The following is a 21062-nucleotide window of genomic DNA, read 5'->3' on the forward strand; positions in this document are numbered from 1 at the left end:
CCATTTTCCCTTTCTTGATCCTGATCTCCATGGACTGTGCTATGTAGGAAGCAAGAATTAATTTTTATGGGTCAAATGTTCTCTGTAGTTTTCCTACTAGGACTAATGATGCTTTTTGCTCTTTTCCAGTGCCTGAGGTAATCACAACATCCTGTCTTTTCATGGTTCAGAAAACAGCTCGTTGTCCCCTAACTCTCATTTAAGTGTATACTTACTTCAGAGTTTGGCATATGAAATTGGCGAACAATGTCTTAACTTGTTTGCACTAAAAATAAAACTGTGAGAAAATTCTTTAAGAATAGATAATACAGAAATGTTCACTTATGAAAAAGAGGGAAACTGAGCCCCAAAGTTTCAGCTTCATTGTACCAATGAAGTATCTTTTGAAAGCAAGAAGTTGCTTCGATGGAATTTGTAACAAATGGATAGGTTGGAATTCCTAGAGAAAGATTTTTATTAGATATACAAAATGTTGAAGGAAAGACTTATTATTTTAGCAATGTTTATAAAACTAAATATTTAAATTTAAAAAATTATAAAAATTATAAAAATTATGAATTTAATGCTTTTTGCTCTTGTAGAACTCACTGATTATTTGGCAACATGGGGAAGCTTTTAAATTGGTAGATATCTGAATTCTTGAGTTCCTTAATTAACACTATATATTGAATTTTTTATTTTAAAATATTTAAAATGTAATCAAATACCAAAATGGAAACAAGCACTCTAAAATGTTTTGTACAGTCTCAGGAAAAGTAAATGCATAGTAAACTTTAAATCTAAATTTTATTTCATTTCAATGTTTTACTTTGATATCAATTACGTGTCTAGACTTGTTTTATGATATTTTCATATAAGCTGCTTTTCTTACTCTTTTAAATTAGTGAGCCTTACACTAGAGTGCATTGGAATCACCCGACAGTGTGTGTGTGAGTGTGTGTGTGTGTGTGTATATATATTTGTATAAATATATACACACGTTTTACATATAGGCATTTTTTCAGTCCTACATTGTTTGTTTTAATAATGCCTGTATGGAAATCATGAAGTGTTGGAAACATGTTTCAACAATAGTAACTGGGATCTTATACTGTAGCATCTTACTGTAAGAGACAGAAGAAACATCTAGCATTGAAATAATCTATCCCCAAAAGTGAACAGCTTGTGATATAATTTGAGCTATGTGCATATTTATTTAATAAGTAGGTGAGTTTATAGGAATGCATAGTAGATTTATGCCTATAAACTTTTACTATTGATGACATATTGTAATGAACTTCTTCAGGGAGGAAAATAAAAAACATACTAAAATGTAAGTTGTGGTATAAAGTCTTCAAGACAGAGTTTCCCACTGTGGCATTTCTCTTATATACAGTCTGACTCATGGAAAAGGTAATTTTTAGACATCTAACACTTCAGGAACTTGGGACTCCAAATAAAAGTCAGTGAGATAATCACCTCCAGTTTACTTCATAGGATCGTGTTTATGCCTAGTAAAAGTATGTTAGAAATGGCTTAGATCAAAGGAATAATTTGATTGGTTAATGAAGAGTCAAAGAATGATAATTAAATTTGATGGAATTCATTAGTTAAGACATCCAAGCAGATACTTTACAACCCTGATTATGTGCTCTAACATCTGTAATAGTCATAATGTGATATATGCAATTCACTGTTGAATGAGACATATATGAAAGAATGAGATGTGCTATGGCACAAAAGAATATCAGTATGAGATAAAGTCTGCTCTCCCCTCCTGCCCCCTACCCAATACTCTTGCTAAAATATCATCTGTACAGCAGGCCACAGAAGCACAGAGGCAGATGCCACGGCATATTCTTTTAGAATGCAAGGCTGCTCAAGATCATCTACAGATAATGAACCATGACAACTTTGGATTTGATAAAGTGCAAAATGAGAATAGGAGAAAACAAAAAAATGTTATACCAGTGGCTAGTGCCCCACCAACTAAACCAGCCCTTCAAAAACATTGAGACAAGTTATAATTTCAGATTTTTCTTTGTAAAGCAATAAAGTTCTTCAATCTTCTGCATTAATGCTCCCCTGCCACCTGTCACTTGATGTGGCTGGGACACAGGCTAGATCATCAACGAAACCTATTGAAAATGTCTGGGGTTTACAAATACCTTAATAGACAGTTCCAGTGATGTTTACAGGAATGAACAGGCAGAAGAACAGTCTTCCAGTCTGAGTCCGGTGTTGGTTGTTCAAGCTCTTATTGGTTCTCGATCTCCTGTTTCCCCTTGAGGAAGAAAGAAGGATAGAAAGAATCCATGAAAATGCTGGCTTGCGATTCTGCACATGCCTTTACTATCGACTGGATATAGACTTCTGCTTATGCAATCCATTCATTATTCACACCCAGCACCAGCTTCCTCAATTCCTAGTTGTGCTGGGTGCTTCAGGCTAAGAACCAATAGGTATGAATCATGCTGACATTTAAAAAACTCTAGAAGAATAAACGTTTCAAAAAGGCAACTTTTTCATATCCCTTCTGACATCTCCCATGCAATGGGATTGGCCTACAGAGGTGAAATAGCATGTGCCGCCCCAGAGGCACCCAGTGGAATTACCCGCAGCAGGGAATTATCTCTAAGCAATTCACACTTTGTTTTGCTAACAAGACTCCATGTTAGGATACTGGAGAGCTATCCTTCCCTGGCAATGTTCCCCCACCTTTTTAGAATTATTGAAAAGCTAACCGAGTCTATTTTGATTTGTGAATCTCTTTGTAAGCAACAGCAGCTGCAGCAGGGCTAATAAAAAGGAAAGACATTGTTATTTACCTAGGAAAGATATTGAAATACTGCACATACAGAAGCATCTGAGTTGTACAGAGGTGCTCTACCAAATATTTTAATAATTCCCTTTCTTCCTTGCTTTCTTTATCCCTTCCTCTCTCCTTTCTTTTAAAAACTTACCTTTCCACCGTTCTTTCCTTTTGTTCTTTTATTCTATTCTCTTTAATGTATTCTTTATTGCATTTATTTATTCTTTGATTTAAAGCTAAAAAAGTTATTTTACCTCAGATTTCTATAAATTGACTTACTACCTCATATCTGAAGATTTAAAGAAATGATTTAAAAATATAAGTTCTCAAAATTTGACTCAGCAATGTATATAATTTTTCCAGAAATGTAAAAACACAGGTAAGGAGAATTCCACTGGATTCACCTGATTCTTGTACCAGTTAAAAACTAAGGCTTTGCATAGGGGACATTGTGTTGTATGCCCACCCTAAATATATAGAATATATCATTTATCAATCAAAATAAGTCAGTACATTTAAAAAATTGAATCAAGACTTTGCAGATTCTAGTGACTCTGCTACTAATCACACAATTCCACTCTCTTTATAGTTTGTTCTTCAATTCTCTGGAGGAAGCTAACATGGCAACACCCTGTTATTTGAGGATTCAAGTTTTCCTACTACAAGAGAGTGAACACAATCCCCTGCAGCTTTCATTATATTCTGCATAGAATTTCATAATGCCTCCAAAGTTATTAAGCAGTTCTATTTGCCAACAAATGGACCACGATCATTCTGGCATAATACTGCATAGAAAAATTCAAGGGTTTACTGGGCTTGGGAAAATCTTAGTCCTTGAGTTAAAGAATTAATGCTACATGAGAGAGTTTTATTCTCTGAGTGGTTTCTGAGATCCATTTTGCCTGTCTGAAATAGTCAAGGGTTTGTTGACTCCAGCTCAGACTGTTTCTAAGTAGTTGATTAAAATCTATGATTTATTCAGAGAGTATTCATTGTATGTCTATTTTTTTGGACCTGGGTTTTTGTAATGTTTTGAGCCAGGTCATAGGAATAAAAAAGGGAAAAAAAGATTCTTTCCTCTGAAAATGTTGGGGAGGCATATATAAAAATAAAGCAAAATATTATAAATTGGTAAGTGTCACAGTGGAGATTTAGGAGAAGCTAAGCACTGAAGAAAGATTCTTTCCATTGTCAAAAAGAATTCTAATCTGAAAGAAGTAAAATTGTCACATGTGGGTCCCCAAGAAAATATTGGGCATAAGGTAATCAATCAATTCCTGAAGTACTGAACCTGGAGATTTACAATTCACATAATTTACACAATTGTCCTTGTTTGCAGGTGTGCCCCTTTCCCACAGTGATCACAAGTATAGAGTGACTTTTCCCATCAGAAAACCTTTAAATTCTTTCTCTTATTGCTACAGGTTTTTAAAAATATATATATATCTAATTTCTCAGAAAGGATAGCCACCAGAATCAGATTCTACATGTTAGAGAAAAATATATGAGTAAGCAACACGCAACCATTCTGGATGCCAAATAGCAAAGATTAAAAACCATCTGTCATTGGGACTAGGAGCCTACGAGCAAGCAGTAGACTTCAGCAGAGTCTGTGGCAGGAACAGTGTGTAACAGATTTAAAAACATGGATTAAATCTGAATCATCCACACAGTCATGTGGCTTGAAGAATATTATCAATTTCCACCAGAACCTGCTTTGCCCTGTGTTGTATAGAAACTACATGTTGAAACTGAAGAGACTTTTGATGAATGCATTCTTGAATTATCTCAGAAACCACCTTCTAACAGCCTAGTCTGTGCCAGGAATGGTACAAGGTACTGAAGAACACTGGTAGAGGAGAGAAACGGTAGCCTCCACCCCACACCCAACAGGAAGATTATTAGACCATCTTGAGTGAGATTTCCTACTTTAACAATTATTTGCACTAAATTAACATATGTAGCATACATTTGACTGGATTTGATATAAATTGTTTTCGTATTCCAAACACAGTCTAGAGAAATGTTCTGAAGATGGGCATTTTTCCAATTTTTTTTTTTTTTTTTTTTTGCTCATGAAGCTCCTGATTTGGAGTGTGTGTTCATTTTTCCATAGTTTAATTTTTTAAAAGGTTATTCAGGGTATTACTTAAATATGGAAAATTAACTTTATAATCAATGTAGCTTAAATGATTCAGTGAAATTTGGCAAAGAAAATGTACTTGATTAGTCTATGATGCATTATCTCAGGTTTTGATCTTATGTATAAGAAAGCACAGAAATTATACCAGCAAATCTCCCAAGATGAATATTTGAAGAATAATTACATTTGAGTATTCTTTTTGTCACAATGTCCTGTAAGGTATTTACCTAAGAAGACTCGTTTGCAAAAAGTCAGGGAGAAAGTAGCCGAGTGGGGCTTTTCTACCTGTTCCATTCAATGCTATTCTTCCAGTTAAGGAAATAATTTAGGATTGAATATTTTCAAATGATAATGGACATGTAGCATGCAAAAAATACTTTGGAAATTATCTATTTCTTGATTTCATTGCCTTTTTATGGAGACTATAACTTCAAATCTGCAGTGCCTGAAATATTATATAGAATTACTGTTTATGTATTTGTTCATTTTTACCAGATTCTCAGATTGACTCAATGATTTTCCTCCTTGAAAATAATGTTCAAAAATGGAAATTCACTTGCCAAATCCTCACATCTTGTTGGTAGCAAGCTAAAGTATCATTTGTATTATTTGATTATTAATCTAATGAGTAAAGAAATTCACTCTTTCATTATAGACTATATATTAACTCTGCTATTATGTGTAATTCAAGTTAAACCAACGTAGCACACTACTTTTCTCCAGAAATACAGTTAAAATAACCTAAAATGCTCAGAAAAATGGTTTTTCTTTATTATTAAAATTAGGATATTAGAATTTATAGTAAAAATTTTCAGAAAAAAACTTTTATTATATTTTTCAATATGAGATAAAAGACATGAAGAATTTTATATAATTTTTCTTGGTGAACTGATCTGAAAAAGACACTCTGAAAAGCTGATTTAATCCATGAAACAATGCATCTACTTTCATCTTTTTTTATTTCCAAAACCTTTTAATACAGACTATGCAGTGAATTTTAACAACCCATTTTTTTGTTCATCTGATTGCCTTTACTTCTCTGTTCCTTTGCAAGGACAAATGAATATTTTTTTCCTTCTGTAAATTTATTTTAAAATTTGATTTTAAATTATTTAAAGGGGGTTTAGACTTTATTATATGATAAGTTAGGAAAGGAATATTGTCTAGAGATTTGATAGTAATCATGAGAGAGGCACATTGTTTGCATATGATCTATTGAACAATGGAGATTAGTATATTGTTAACTAGATAGCTGATGATGGCAGCAGTAGTAACACTTGATCACTGTGGGAATTTAAGTAAACTGTGATTCACAGTGCAGGTAATAAATTTGGAAAAAGCACACAGCATGGAAATTCTTTTTTGGCAAACGTGTGTGTGTGTGTGTGTGTGTGTGTGTGTGTGTGTGTGTGTGTGTATGCACATCTCAGGAGAATAAAATCTCAGTAATTAATTTCATGCCATTAAGTATAGGAGTCAGTTACAAACCTCATTTTAGCAATATTTTTGTTTTAAATAAATGCATTGCAGTTTTACACAATAGTGGGGTTTATTTTGATATATCCATACATTCATGGAATGTATTTTTCTCCACAACAATGCCTAGGGCTTCCCCTTTTCCTCTACTTCTCCCTTCCCCTGCTCTCCTTCCTCTACTCTATTGGTCTTCCTTTTAGATATTTATTGGTTTTTTAATTGGTGGTTTATACATATACATAGAGGCAGAATTTGCCATGGTATATTCAAATAGGTACATAGCATAATTGGATCAATTTCACTCCACAGTTTCTCTGTTTTCCCATCCCTTGTCCTTCCTCCTCAATCCCTCTTCCCTACTCCACTGATCTCACTGTTATTTTCATGGAATTTCCCCCACTTTTTTTTTTTGGTTTCCTTATTTCTTGCTAACTTCTGCATATGAGAGAAAAGATTTGACATACTTTCTGAGACTGGCTTATTTCACTTCTCATGTTGTCCTTCAGTTCCATCCATTTATCAACAAATGTCATACTTTCATTTGTGTGAGTGTGTGTATCTGTGTGGCTGAGTAATTAATTCTCCATTGTTTACATGAACCACATTTTCTTTATCCATTCATCTGTTGATGGGTACCTGGGTTTGTTCCATAATTTGGCTATTATGAATTGTGCTGGAATAAATCAATGACAAGTCTCCGCAGAACTAAAAATATCAGTCATAAAATTCACATGAAAACTGAAAGACTCCCCACAAAACAAAGAAATACCTAGCAAAAAGAGTGATGCTGGAGGCATCATAGTACTTCATCTCAGATTATACTACAGAACTATAGTAACAAAAACAGTATGGTACCGGCATTAAAATAGACATGAAAACCAATGTAATAGAATAGAAGATACAGAGACAAATCTACATAGATACAGTCATCTAATACTCAATGAAGGTACTAAAAATATATGTTGGAGAAAAGATAGCCTTTTAAACAAATGGTGCTGAGAAAACTAGATAGCCATATGTAGAAGGATGAAACCATATCCCTATTTTTCACCTTGCACAAAGTCAACTCAAAGTGGATCAAAGAATTAGACTCGAAACTTTTCAACTGTTAAAGGAAAACACAGGTTCAACACTCCAACATATTGATGTAGGCACTGACTTCCTTAACAAGACTTTTAAAGCTCAAGAAATAAACAAAGAATCAATAAGTGGAATAGAATCAATTTTAAGAGCTTTTGCCCAGCAAAGGAAACAATTAAGAGTGTGAAGAGAGAGCCCACAGAGTGGGAGAAAATCTTTGCCACCTGCTCCTCAGGGCATTAATATTCAGAATAGATTTTAAAAAATTACCCAAAAGCCCAAACAACCAAATCAATAAATGGGCAAAAGAACTAAATAGACATTTCACAAAAGAAGAAATACAAATGGCTAATTATATGTATGAAAAAATGTTCAACATCCCTGGCAATCAGAAAATGCAAATCAAAACTACATTTAGATTTTTATCACATTCCAGATAGAATCTCAATCATCAAGAATACAAATAATAATAAATGCTGGTGAGGATGTGGGGGGAAAGGTACACTCATATGTTGTTGAAGGGACTGCAAATTAGTACAACTGCTTCAAAAAGCAATATTGCAATTCTCCAAAAGACTACAAATGGGACCACCATATAATCCAGCTATCCCACTCTTCTGCATTTATCCCAAGGAATGTAAATCAATATACAATAATAATACAGGCATATCAGTATTTACAGCAGCACATTGATTCTTGTATTTGAATAAACCAAGAAATTAAGCTTACACAGCAATGGATTGTTCAAATTGCAGCAGACTTTGTGACTTGTTTGAGTGGGAGAGGGGAAAGGGAAATAGCAATAATTTGCAGCTGAGATTAGAATCCAGAGAAATGAAAGATTAGAACCAAAAGCACACAGACATGTCCTTGAATTTTCTTTGGTTTCTTGTCTCAAAAGTTGCTCTTGTCTCAAAAGTTTTCTGTACAGATTTAGTTGTTAATGTTCATGCTATTTAATACACTTGAACTTTTAAATGGTTTTAAACAATATATTGTTAAGAAAATACATATTACCATTATACTACTCTTTGAACAGTGTCTGGCCTATATGGGCACTTTATAAATATTTAATAAATGAATGGATTTTTATGTCTGAGCTTGGATATTATGTATGCTAAAAATATTACTTAATGTAGTAAGATATCAGTATATTGGCAAGGTCTCACTCAAGTCTGGGTTAGGTATTCTGTCTGACTATTCAAGGGTACCCTGAACTCCCTGGCACAGGGTGGGTAAGAACTTAAGAATCATTTATTGAAGTAATGAATACAGTTCCTTTAGTCCTATTTTTTTTTCTCAAAATTCAGAGTAAATTAAGATACATCAGTCGCCCCCTTTCAAATGTTTTATAAATGTATATGGAATGCTGCAAGACTTATACATAAACTTAGAATGAATGAATTAATTAAATGTCCACATGTTTCTTTGGCCATTGCTCATAAAATGTTTGTTCTGTCTATATATTTTAGAGATTTCTAAGTATCTATATATTTTTTTGAGGAGTTACTGTTATGGTTGGGGTGTTTGGGTCCTTTTAAAAAGGACCTTATCATCATCCTTTATGATGACTTTTCCAATAAACATTCTCGTTCTTAATAGCTGGGCGTGGTGGCTCATGTCTAATCCCAGCAACTCAGGAGGTCTAACAGGAGGATCACAAATTCGAGGTCAGTTTTGAGAGATCCTGTTTCAAAAGAAAAAGGACTGAGATTGTGGCTCAATGGTAGAAAGCTTCTGGGTTCAATCCCTACCCACCTCCACACAATATCACATGCTTAATATGTTCCTTATGCTTTCAGGACATGAAACATGGTCTATGGGCACTGGTTAAACAATCTATATTCTGTCTCTTCTCTACTTTTGTCCCCTACCAGTTTACAAACATGCTCATTTTTTTCCATACAAAAGTCAAAATATTAGTTTCACATTTTCTCTTCTTTCAACCATATATTCATTTTCTCTTTTTTACAGTGATTTTTGTGTGTGTGTGTCAATTGATTTTGAGTGATCAGGCTTCCCTATTCCAGACAATAGATTGCTATTGTCTGTGAAGACATCATGATTGTAAATCCAACACCTAATTCTCAATTCTTTTTTGTTTATATCATTGAAATTGTTGAGCACCTTCTGATTCTTTGTTTCAAATCTCTGGTTATGTGTCAATGTGTGCTCTATTTGATTTTTCTAGTGTTGTGTTTTCCTTGTTTCATTTTCTACCTACCCCCTTTTCTGGTTTGAGTCCCCCACCATTTGATCCTCAATGCTCTCATTTCTGTGTTCTTCTCAATAGTTTCAAATATGACTGCTATGCCAATTAGCCCAACACTCTATCTTTAAGGCTGGACTCTTCACTGTACCATTGACCTAACTTTATAAGTGATGGCTATCTACTCAGCTGTCTTGCAAGGATATTGAACCCACAAATCTCAAATGGAAAGTTGTCTTCTGCCCCCATAACTTTTTATTATTTTGTGTTCCTTAATTCAGTATCTGATAAGAAAACTTGATTTTATCTTCAACTCCTCCTAATTTCCACTCTCACATCTGATTAAGTGTCACATATTATTGATTCTTTCCCTGAAATGTCCCCGATATTCTTTCTCTTCTGTTCTATCAGCTCACTAATTCAGGACCTTATCGTGTTATTGCCCATATGTGTTTTAGCTTTATAACTCATGTCTTGCCTTTAATATCCTGCCACTTCAATCCAAGCTCCACACTGCTCTGCCCTCTAGCCTTGCTCTCTCTGTACTACCAGACACTTTATACCCCTATTAAAGGACTCACTTTATCCTTCCAATGGTTGCAGCTGATTGCAGACATGTCTACTTTTGACATCAGATTATTAATCCCTCAAGGGCACAAATGATGTCTTAGTTTTTCTCATATCCTCCCTAGTGTCACCTTGCCCACATACACTCTCAATAAATATTTGTTAAATTGAGCATAAGATAGGTGAGAAAAAACAGCTCAGAAAATATGTCATCATTGTGCCAGGCTGACTGAGATGCCGTTCTCTACTCTGACACAAGAAAATAAAGCTCCTTGGTTGCCCTTAGTAGTTTATACTCATATATTAGCTAATATTTTATTCATTATCCTTGGTAATTAGTTTTTCAGTAAGGAATTATTCAGTAACATACTAGAAAACTTAGTGTTTTGGAGTATATATTGACTTTATATGTGATTCAAGTATCAATGATAATTATGTTTTGAGTATTAATTTTTGGTGTTTAATATGTTTGAGAAATAAGCAACTTTCTGCAGCATCATATTAAAGAACCTAATGGGGGATTAACTCACACACTGAGTTTTTGAATCATACTTCTGGGTTCAGGCTAAGTCTTTGCAAATAAATACACAGGTGACTTACCTTGTCAGTAGGTTTCTTTTCCTGATTTATCTGACATAGGTGATATGACAGAAATATTTGACATACATCTTCTGAAAAGCTAAAAATTGTGGAGTTGGAGGAAACTACTCTTTAAAGATTGTTAGGCAAAATAAATGTCAAGATGGTGAAGTAGAAAGGTTGTGGGTCTTTAGAATCAGATACGTTTGGAATTGGCTTGCAACTCTAAAAGGTACTAGTTAAGACATCTTGAAAATATTGCTCAACTCTTGTTTCTCAATTTTAAAATGGTGATGAGGTATCAGTTGTAGATTTACCAGGCAAAGAGAGGTGAAGTATGCTGAATGAGTGATTCAAGTACATAAATAGAGTGCTCAGCCAATTTTGATCCTTTCCCACTAAATTGCTGATTAACCATCAGAAAATATGGCAGACCCTTTCAAAAACTAAAATCTGATTCCATAGGAATCCTTTACAGTCATTTATTTTAAAAATATTTGTTGATTATCTACTGGGTTCCAGGCAATATAGTATCTTTGATGACGGAGTAAAACATGATGTTAGTTGGGAGACCCAGAGAAAAATCTTGGCTCAAGTATAAGCTCTAGGACTTATTAGCTGTGGGATCACTGACAAATGGCTGAACCCCATTAAACCTTCCATTTCTCACGTGTGAAGACCCTCAAAAAAGATGCTTCCTGTAAAGAGTAGCAAAGCAATAAATTTTATTTACCATGCCATAATTTTAAAGATGTTATCTAAATGTAGATTTGAAAGGAAAACACGTATTTGATTTGAACTTTAATGCTTTAAATTTGAAATATCAGGTCAAACAAGCACAGATATCTTGTAGGAAGCTAAAAATAGAGGATTAGAGAATGTATGCTCTGGGTGAGCAGGGGTTGTATATCATTTCCTCAGTGTTATCCTGTGCTCATATATCTGCTTAAGCAGTGTATACCAAGTGACAACTAGTGCTTAAAAAAAGACATCTCTAAAAGGCTTTTAAAAAAAATCACACAAAATTTAATCCTTATTTTCTAAGAATTAAATCAGAAAACAAATATTGTTTTTTCAAGATGTTGTGGAGCTAACGAATGGAGATGAAAGTAAAAAGTAAAATTGATTAAAATTACAAATGCTGCTTTAGGGTTTAAAATAAGAGTAAGAATAATTTCTAATTGTCAGATTAGGTCTTATTTTTATTTAGTGTATATAAATTGTATCATTTTCCTCAGTAGTTTATCAGGATTTACTTGCATTAATAGTAGCTAATAATAAAGTTATGTTATTACTCATCAATATTTTAGAGTTTTATATAATCTTAGATTCTTCATCTTGATATGGTCACAACCTTCTTGATGAGTATAGTATATAATGATACTTAGAAACTATATCTTTCTTTCATTTCCTAAAAACTATATCTTTCTTTCATTTCCTATGTTGAAGAATCAAAAAGCAAACAAACAAACAACAACAACAACAAAAAAATCATCAGTTTCAGGGACTCACATGTGTTTTCCTTTAAAGGAATTCTTTTTGTCTCACAGTAAAAACTAATTTTAAGACTACCGTTAGAGGAAACGGATAGCCACAGGAGATGAATGTGGTAACACATCTTTATGCACATTTTCTCCTTGAAGATTTTTTTTTACCTTATCATCTCCATTTGTCCACAGTTTCATAAGAGCTTTAGAGTACAAACAGGAAAGCTATTTTTCTTCCATATACAGCATACGGACTATTATGATTGTGACAGTTCAATACAGGTTTGCCATGTGTTGTCATTCAGATGTCCATCAGCTAATTTTTGGACCTTACATTAAAATCTTTCAAAATCCTAAAGAGAGTAGGTACTACCCACCTGCACACACAACAGATAAAAAATAATAGCTGATAAAGGACTTCTTTTCTCTGTTAAGAAATTTTAAAAATTCAGATAACATGAATATTAATATAATGGAGGGAAGCTTTAAATTGAGTTTGGATTTTATTTTAATACAAAAATAGTTCAAATAGAGGAAAAACTACTAACGAAAAAATTTAAGTCATACTTCATTACAGAGTTTCTTTTTAAAAATGTATTTATTTATTCTAATTTGGTATACATGACAGCAGGATGCATTTCAATTCATAGTGGAGGAACACATTTTTTTTCATGTCTCTGGTTTACACAAAGTAGAGTCACACCATTCGTGCCTTCAAAGGAATTTAGGATAATGATGTCTAAGTACACATTAAATTGATGATTCATTCATTTATTCATTCATTATTTAGAGGCACTGACAGTGTGCCAGCCACTGTCTTGAGACCTAAATTATAATATTATTTGAGTGAAGAAGAGTATTCCTCCAGGGAGATAGTTCAGCATGTGCAAAAGTTCCAAAGGGAGTGAGTGACTTTGACCAGGAGCATGGACACTCAGAAAGTCAAGTGGGAGTGGGCAGTCTTAAAGCTGAGAAGGAGGACATCACCCAGAGCCCTGCATATCACAGGAGGATTTCACTCATTTTCTTACACTTTAGGAAGAAGGTATTGAAAGCTGAATACTATTCCACTGTATGTGTAGACTACATTTTCATCCACCCATCTGTCAATGAGCCCTTAGGTTGTTTCCACATCATGTTTATGGTAAACAGGGCTGTGAGGACGTGGAGGAACTAGTATTTTTTTTTTTAGATCCTGATTTCAATTATTCTGGATAAATACTCAAAAGTGATATTTCTGGATCCTATGATAGTTCTATTTTTCAATTTTGTGGAGCCTCCATATTGTTTTACATGGCAGGTGCACCATTTTCCTTTCTAACCAAGAGCATTCACGGGTTCTAATTTCTCCACATCCTCTACAGCACTTTTTATCTTTTGTCTTTTTGATAATAGCCATTCTTACTGGGGTGAGATAATATATCATTGTGGTTTTTATTTGCATTTCCCTGGTAATTAGTGATGTTCACCATTTTTTTTAACATACTTCTTGGCTATTTTTATATTTTCTTTGGAGAAATGTCTGTTCAAGTCTTTAGCACATTTTAAAATTTGATTATTAGTTGTTGTGCTATTGACTTATAGGAGTTCTTTGTGGTTTTTTTTCAGAAATTAAAGTCTTTTTATATACAGTTTGCAAATATTTTCTCCTACTCTATGCATTGTTTTCTCCCTCTATTGCTTTCTTTGCTGTACAGAAGCAATCCAGTTCAATGCAATGCCATATCTTTGTTCCTATTGCTTCTTTATACCCACTAAATTGTTGCAGAGACTAATGCCATAATGGTCTGTCTCTGTTTCTTCTAGGAGTAAAGATAAATAGATTTTAGATCATGGTGTATACATGCAATGGAATATTATTCAGTCTTAAAAGAGGAGATAATCCTGCAATATGCAACAACATGGATGACACTTGAGAATATTCTAATTGAAATAAATCAGCCATAGAAGGAAAAGCATGATTCACATGATTCAATGAGATATCTAAAATACTCAAACTTATGGAATAAAAAAATATAATTGTTACAAGAGTTTGGGAGGAAGAGAAATAGGGAGTTATTCAATTTATGTGAAGCTTCAACTTATGCAAGATGAATTATTTCTAGTGATTTTCTGTACAACACAGTGCCTATAAATAATAATACTGTATAGCACACTTAAAAACCTGTTAAAAGGGGATTAGGGGTTGCTCAGTGGTCAAGGCATCTTTTACATGTGCAAGCCCCTGGGTTCAAATGGGAAGAGGTTAGATATGTGTCAATATTCTTACTACAATAAAGTAAAAAAGAAAGTCATCAAAGATTTTTAAGTGGGGTGAAGGTATTTGGCTTGGTCAGAGTAAAATTTTAAAAGCATTGTTTTGGTAATGGCATGGTGAGTAAACTTTAGGGGTATAATAATGTAGAAGTTAAGTTATAAAATTATATATTTCCAATCATTAGTAGTCAAATTACTTGTTCTCATAAGCCATGTTTTCAGACTATTTTATAGAGATTAGATTTAGACTATTTTATAGAGATTAAGAATGAGAACAGACGCCAAACTCTACCACTCTCATTCACATAAGACAAGTGGTGTGGCGTGTGTGTGTGTGTGTGTGTGTGTGTGTGTGTGTGTGTGGTGTGTGTGTATTCATAACATTTCCCAATTATCTTTACAAAATTGACCCATTTGGTTACTTGGTTGATGTAGTTAAGTTATAAACTTTGAGATAGTCTTCTAATAGTTATGTTCAGTGTTTATCATTTTACACACTACATTGTGCAAACTAGATGGAATGAGTTTGCACAGAGAAAAGCAAGAGAACCTGATCTGTGGAGTGATTATAGTCTAAATTAAAATGTCCACACAATGGAACTTTACTCAGCATTAAAAGAGAATAAAATCATGGCATTTGCAGGTAAATGGATGGTGTTGGAGAAGATAATGCTAAGCGAAGTTAGCTAATCCCCCAAAAACAAATGCCAAATGTTTTCTCTGATATAAGGAGGCTGACTCATAGTGGGGTAGAGAGGGGAAGCATGGGAGTAATACATAAATTCTAGATAGGGAAGAGGGGTGGGAAGGAAAGGGAGGAGCCAGGGATTAGCAAGGACGGTGGAATGTGATAGACATCATTATCCAAAGCACACGTATGGAGACAAGAATTGGGTGTCAACATACTTTATATATAAACAGATATGAAAAAGTGTGGTAAATATGTATAATAAGAATTGTAATGCAAAAACAAAACAAAACAAAATAAAGTACATGTAAAAAATATTAAAGTGTCCCACAATGAATGCTGTCAAGTGAATTACCACATTCTAGGCAGTGTTGCAAACACTTTATCTTGTATTGAGTAATTTAATCTTCATAACAATCATGTGCAATAATTCCTGTATATGTATGATCCATTATATACCCAGCTTCATTTGAAATAATTGTCTAAGTTAGAAAATTAAACTAAACTTCTCCATAGCAAGCCAAAACCAAAGGAACCCTTAAAACGAACAAACCACAGCAAATAGAAAAAATCTATAAAACACTTTGTTGTCAATGACATTAAAAAAAAAGAAAAAAACTACAGAAATGGTATAATATCACCTTGGGTCTTTGGTTCTCAGTGACATGACTCAAACAGATTTTACTATAAAGTTGCTAAAGTATAACATCAGGTACTTACTAAATAATTATGTTTAGTTACTGAAAAGTGAACATAATTATTTAGTAAGTACCTGATATTATACTTTATACTTTAAGTATACCTTAAGTTTATCAATCAGAAAAGCTAAGAATGGAGTATTCAATTCTTTCAGTTCAATAAGCTGCTTATATAATCTGGAAGGCTGACTACTGAGTGTTCTGCTTAGTTTTCACATTGCCTAAGGAGTCTCATTAAGCAATCATCTTCTCATGTTATATACTGCTTATGATTCAGCCTACTGTAGAAGACATGATTATAAAAACACCATTTTCGCTGTTAGAAAGACAAAGGGCATGTAATCAATTGCCACAAAGACAGCTGATTTGGTCAGCATAAATTTCCTCTAAGAAATAGAGTGATCTAAGATGATCACTAGAACTTAAAAAGGATAAGACCTGCTTAAAGCTTGAAGTAGCAAACTTAAGACAACAAAAAATGAAGCGCTAAATATTCCAAACGATGAACATTCGAGTACAGAAATTTATTGCTTTAGAGAAGCCAAATGAAGATTTAAGTATCTTTAAGAAAAATTTTAGAGAGTAAATTGGTAACATTCTGGGTTATAAAAATTACAATTCTAATAGTTTGATATTGCTTTCTGCCTTACCCATATATTCCTTAGTGCCAGCATGGGGACACAGACCCATGGACTAATATAAATTTTTGTAGTTCAAGTAAAAGCTAATATTTTGAGTTCTCCAGAGATAAACATGGTAGGTCTTTATTTACAATTTTAGCTGGCCTATATTTCTTATTTGAAAATTTCAAGAATCTATCATGGAGTTCACTCCTCTCAAAAGCCATATTTAACCCAACTGACGTGAGAATCTTTCCCACATACCCCAAAGCATCCCCAGACCCTTCTTTAACATGATACTAATGGTTTTGCTGCACTGGCTTCTTTCCTTTCCATTCATCTTTAGTACACTCTGATGTCCCAGAGGCAGGGAGCTTATCAATACATCTAGCTCACCAAAGAGCTTCATTAGTTGAAAAAGGTCTTTACTCCTCTTTTTAAATTTTTTTCTCAAGACAAAGAAAACTAGGTAGGACTACCTGAATCAGGAAAGTGTTTCTCTTTTCCAATTTTTAAACATATCTATTTATTCATTCAAAAGATGAGCATTAACTCTGCATGTTGTGCCAAAGTGTGACTATATAATATATATCTACATTGTGACAAAAAATTCTGACCAAAACAAAAATCCTAAAATTCATACCCTTACTTAAAAGGCTTATGTAGAATTTCTTAGAGAAACTGAGGACATCTAAAAGATATATAAAAGAATGGACTTAAACACTGTTAAAATCCAAAACAGTTACTTTCCTCTTTTACTTCCTCCTTTATTGTCTTTCAAAAGAGCAAAGCATATTAGTGGTAGAGTTACTATTTATTAAATTTCTTTAGTAACATACTATCAGACTTTCAAAATAAAAAATATTTTTAGAAATATGTAAATTCTATTATCTTCCCCTCAATAAGAAATTTTGAAACAGTTCTGGAATATGGTTCTTCCTAACTGAATTTGTATTGTATCTTTGTTTCTTGAATCCTGTAGTCCAAGCTCTTCAGATAACATTTCTCAGAAACAAAATTGCTTCTTGTGGGCCTCTCTGATCATGTCACAACATTCAAATGCACTTATGCTTCCAAAGGACATGAAGGCATTTCCAACTGTTATCTCACTTTTCCACTGAGTTGCTCCCACACAGCTCCTTACAGGGCTGGCACTGCAACAGTGTTTTTATTAGTTTGAAGTGGGGTAGACATTATGGCGTGTCTGTGATGGGTACATGTGTTCTTAAGAAGCCCTTCTATTGCTCTGTAATGTAAACTAGAACCTGTATGTCTGATTGTTTCTTTTTAACTGTCTCCTGCTAGTATCCTCCATCAGAATATGTACCCATGAACTTCTCTCTTTTGTGTTCACGTGGAAAAGTCTTTTTAGGGGAGTACATGCTTATTTATATTTTAAAGTAGTAGTTCCAATTCATAAATGTCATTGTAATATCAAATGTATATGGAAGGATTAAAGGCCATGTGAATTATAATAAAAACCAGTATTTTAATAAAAGGTAGCTTATTTGACTATAAATATTTTAAATAATACTGTAATTTCAACAACTCTAAGCAAACATGTTATTTAAATAATACTGTAATTTCAACAACTCTAAGCAAACATGTTAAATTATTGCATTTGATGCTGCATATAGTTTTATACTCAATAGATTTATAAGCACATATATTTAATCAAAAAATCTTTTTTTCCAGCTGATTCAAAAACTCAGGAACACTGTCTGGGACAGCTTTCTATCAATCAGTTTGCAAAATATAAGTGAATTGACTGAATGATTTGCTCAAAAATGACAAAAAGAAGTTTAAAGTTAACATATTTTAAGAATTAATACATATAAAATAATTTTACATGTTATAAAATATTATAGACTCAGGCTCTATAAATATTCTTCTGAATTGATATTACAATGATCTTGAAAGTTTTTCACATTTGTAGAAATGATACAAGATGAAATTAAGTATGGTACACTTTCCTTTATTTACATTACAGCTGCAAGTAATAGAATTTAATCACCATAATCATTAATACCTACTATTTTGACTGAAATTTCATATATGCATGAATATAACTGGTTGGGACTCTGTGTGCATTATATAAACAAAAAACAAAACATGATAAGGAAATGATAGACAAACCTCTTCTGTTAAATGTGTGAGAGCAAGTTTTGATTTGAGAAATATATTAAAAATAGAAATCTAAAGTGTTTATTGATTCCTTGGCTTCTAAGTGATAGCTCTTGTGGGCAGTGATTTTGTTGTTGTTTTGAACTGCCTGGGACTCAGAAGCATAATTCATTTATTCACAGGTATTTGGAGAAGGGAGATAGACCTTTATCTCACACTATAACTTCCCTCATAAGGAACACTTCCCTCAAAGGTATACTCAAAACTGGTCATTCTTTTCCTTTAAAGTTGCAGTTCAAACTGAAATCTAAGAGGTTATGATCTCAAATGAAGCTATGTAATGTTTTAGAAAATAAGAGAGAAAATTGAAGGTACATAAATTTCTAGTTGTTTCTAATGTCCTTTGAAAATCACCTGAATGTTAAAATGCAAATAAAAATGTAGGTTGAATAAGTTGACTTAAAATCTTAAATAATTTCTTAACCAAACAATTTGGTACAATGTTACTGATTTTCTACATTCTGTAGGGTTTCAATGTTTATTTATTAGGGGAGCACTATTTGAAAATATCTTACAAGATTACAGGTTATTATTGTTTTCTAATGTACATATGACCTTGGAAGCTCAAGGAAAAAAAAGCATTTAGTGCATTTGGGCTGCTTCGGAGAATTTCAATTCCTCCAAAAATGCAAAGGACATAGGCTTTTCCTTTTGATAGAAACAGGACCCAGTTCTGGCTCTACAGAATACTGTTTGTGTGACTAGAGGCAAATTAATAAATCTTTCAGAGCCTGTTTATAAACTGCACAATAAAATTAATAAAATCAATTCCAAAGGATTTTTTTATATTAGTTAAAATAGTCTAAGTATTAAGCTTAATACTTGATTAAGTGCTTCAGCAAGCAGTAGAATGAGAAAGTAGGAGCGTTTTCTCTAAGATATTTAGAAAAATTTTCATTTAAACAGGAAAGGAAAGAAAGACCCATAAATACTTTTTAGGTATTCTTCTCAATAATCAAGGTATGCACACACATATTCTCCAATAAATGGATAGGAAAAGTAAGCAGGTGTCCATAAGTTTCTGCCAATTAGGTGATACCTGGTGGAATCCGGGATATTCAACTTTCAACAGCATCTTTTTCTAACACTTTCTCCTTGGTCCTTGGTAAATTGGCCATTCTGCTAGACATTTTCATCAAAATCACTGATCTGGGTCTGCTGTTCAGTTTTTCTTTTTCAAGTCAGGAAAGGCTGGGTAGCCCAGATGGATTTTGAGAAATGGGTTAAATGTGCTCCAAACAAAGGAAACATGGCTAAATTGTTCCAGCAGAAAATCATCAAATACATAGGGGACCCAGGCAGGCTATGCAGGTAGGAAAAGAAGACAATCATGAAAGGTGATATTTAATATGCAGAACAAATTTCCTCGTAACTGCATAATTAAAGGATTCTTATGTTTGAATATCAAAAGTCAGTGATGGAAGACTCTTCCTTATCAATGAAAGGTGTTATCATCATAAGCAGAACTTTCACATATAAGCAAGTAATTATTTTACAAGGAGTCCACTGTAAAATGTGAGAGGTTTTGTTTTATATATTTTTCACTTTTTCTGTTTCACTTGTATCTTTGACTATCCAATTAACTTAATTTTTAAAACTATTTAATTATTACTAATAGAATCATTTTAACTGAGTTTTATTTCACTTATTGTTTCGGTTTTTTAATTATTAATGAAGTTGTCAATCAGCAAGGGTTGTAGCAAGATCAACACCTAACTGATGATAAATTTGAAGTTGTGTTAAATGTGTGACAGCAAGTATCAATAGATTAATAATTATCTGTAGTAGCTGTTGGTTTTCATAGATCTGAGTCATAGCTCAGTGATGTTGATCTGATCATGTAACTCTTCAACTACTTTTCAATTTACCAGGTTTCCTACCTCTATATCTCTACTACAAATTCTCAATGCCAACTTTATTGCTTCTTGAAATTAACTAATATCAATAAAGAAGAAGTAAGTTAAAGTGAACTGACACATTTTCAATCAATACTATTGATACATTTAAAAACTATTGATTGAGCATATACCATGTGTCAGACACTGTGCTAATTATGAAGATGTAGCAATAGAGATTTCTTCAGAGTCTATAGGCAGTTGACACTCATAAAAAGATAGTTGTGACAGTTGATTAAAGAAATACCATGTAAGATATTATAAAGTAAAAAAATAAATATACTTTCAGCATCAGAGCAGTGACTTCATAACTTTAAAAGTTATGAGCTCAGTGGTAAATAAGTTTGTACATTTACTTACACTGATTAAGTACTTTGAAAAATTACTCA

At 33.1% G+C, this 21062-nt stretch overlaps 1 protein-coding gene across 3 annotated transcripts in view; it reads right to left on the minus strand.

Moving 5' to 3' along the window:
- The window catches only part of Syt1 (synaptotagmin 1), a 508829-nt gene that overhangs the window by 405008 nt on the left and 82759 nt on the right, over window positions 1-21062 (minus strand). For all 3 annotated transcript variants that reach the window (XM_078053106.1, XM_013364110.4, XM_021735070.3), the window contains exon 2: window positions 2148-2263. The gene's annotated coding sequence lies outside the window, so the exon portion shown is untranslated. The remainder of the gene's footprint in view (window positions 1-2147; window positions 2264-21062) is intronic.

The sequence above is a fragment of the Ictidomys tridecemlineatus genome, chromosome 6 (assembly GCF_052094955.1).
Source record: "Ictidomys tridecemlineatus isolate mIctTri1 chromosome 6, mIctTri1.hap1, whole genome shotgun sequence".
Classification (NCBI taxonomy): domain Eukaryota; kingdom Metazoa; phylum Chordata; class Mammalia; order Rodentia; family Sciuridae; genus Ictidomys; species Ictidomys tridecemlineatus.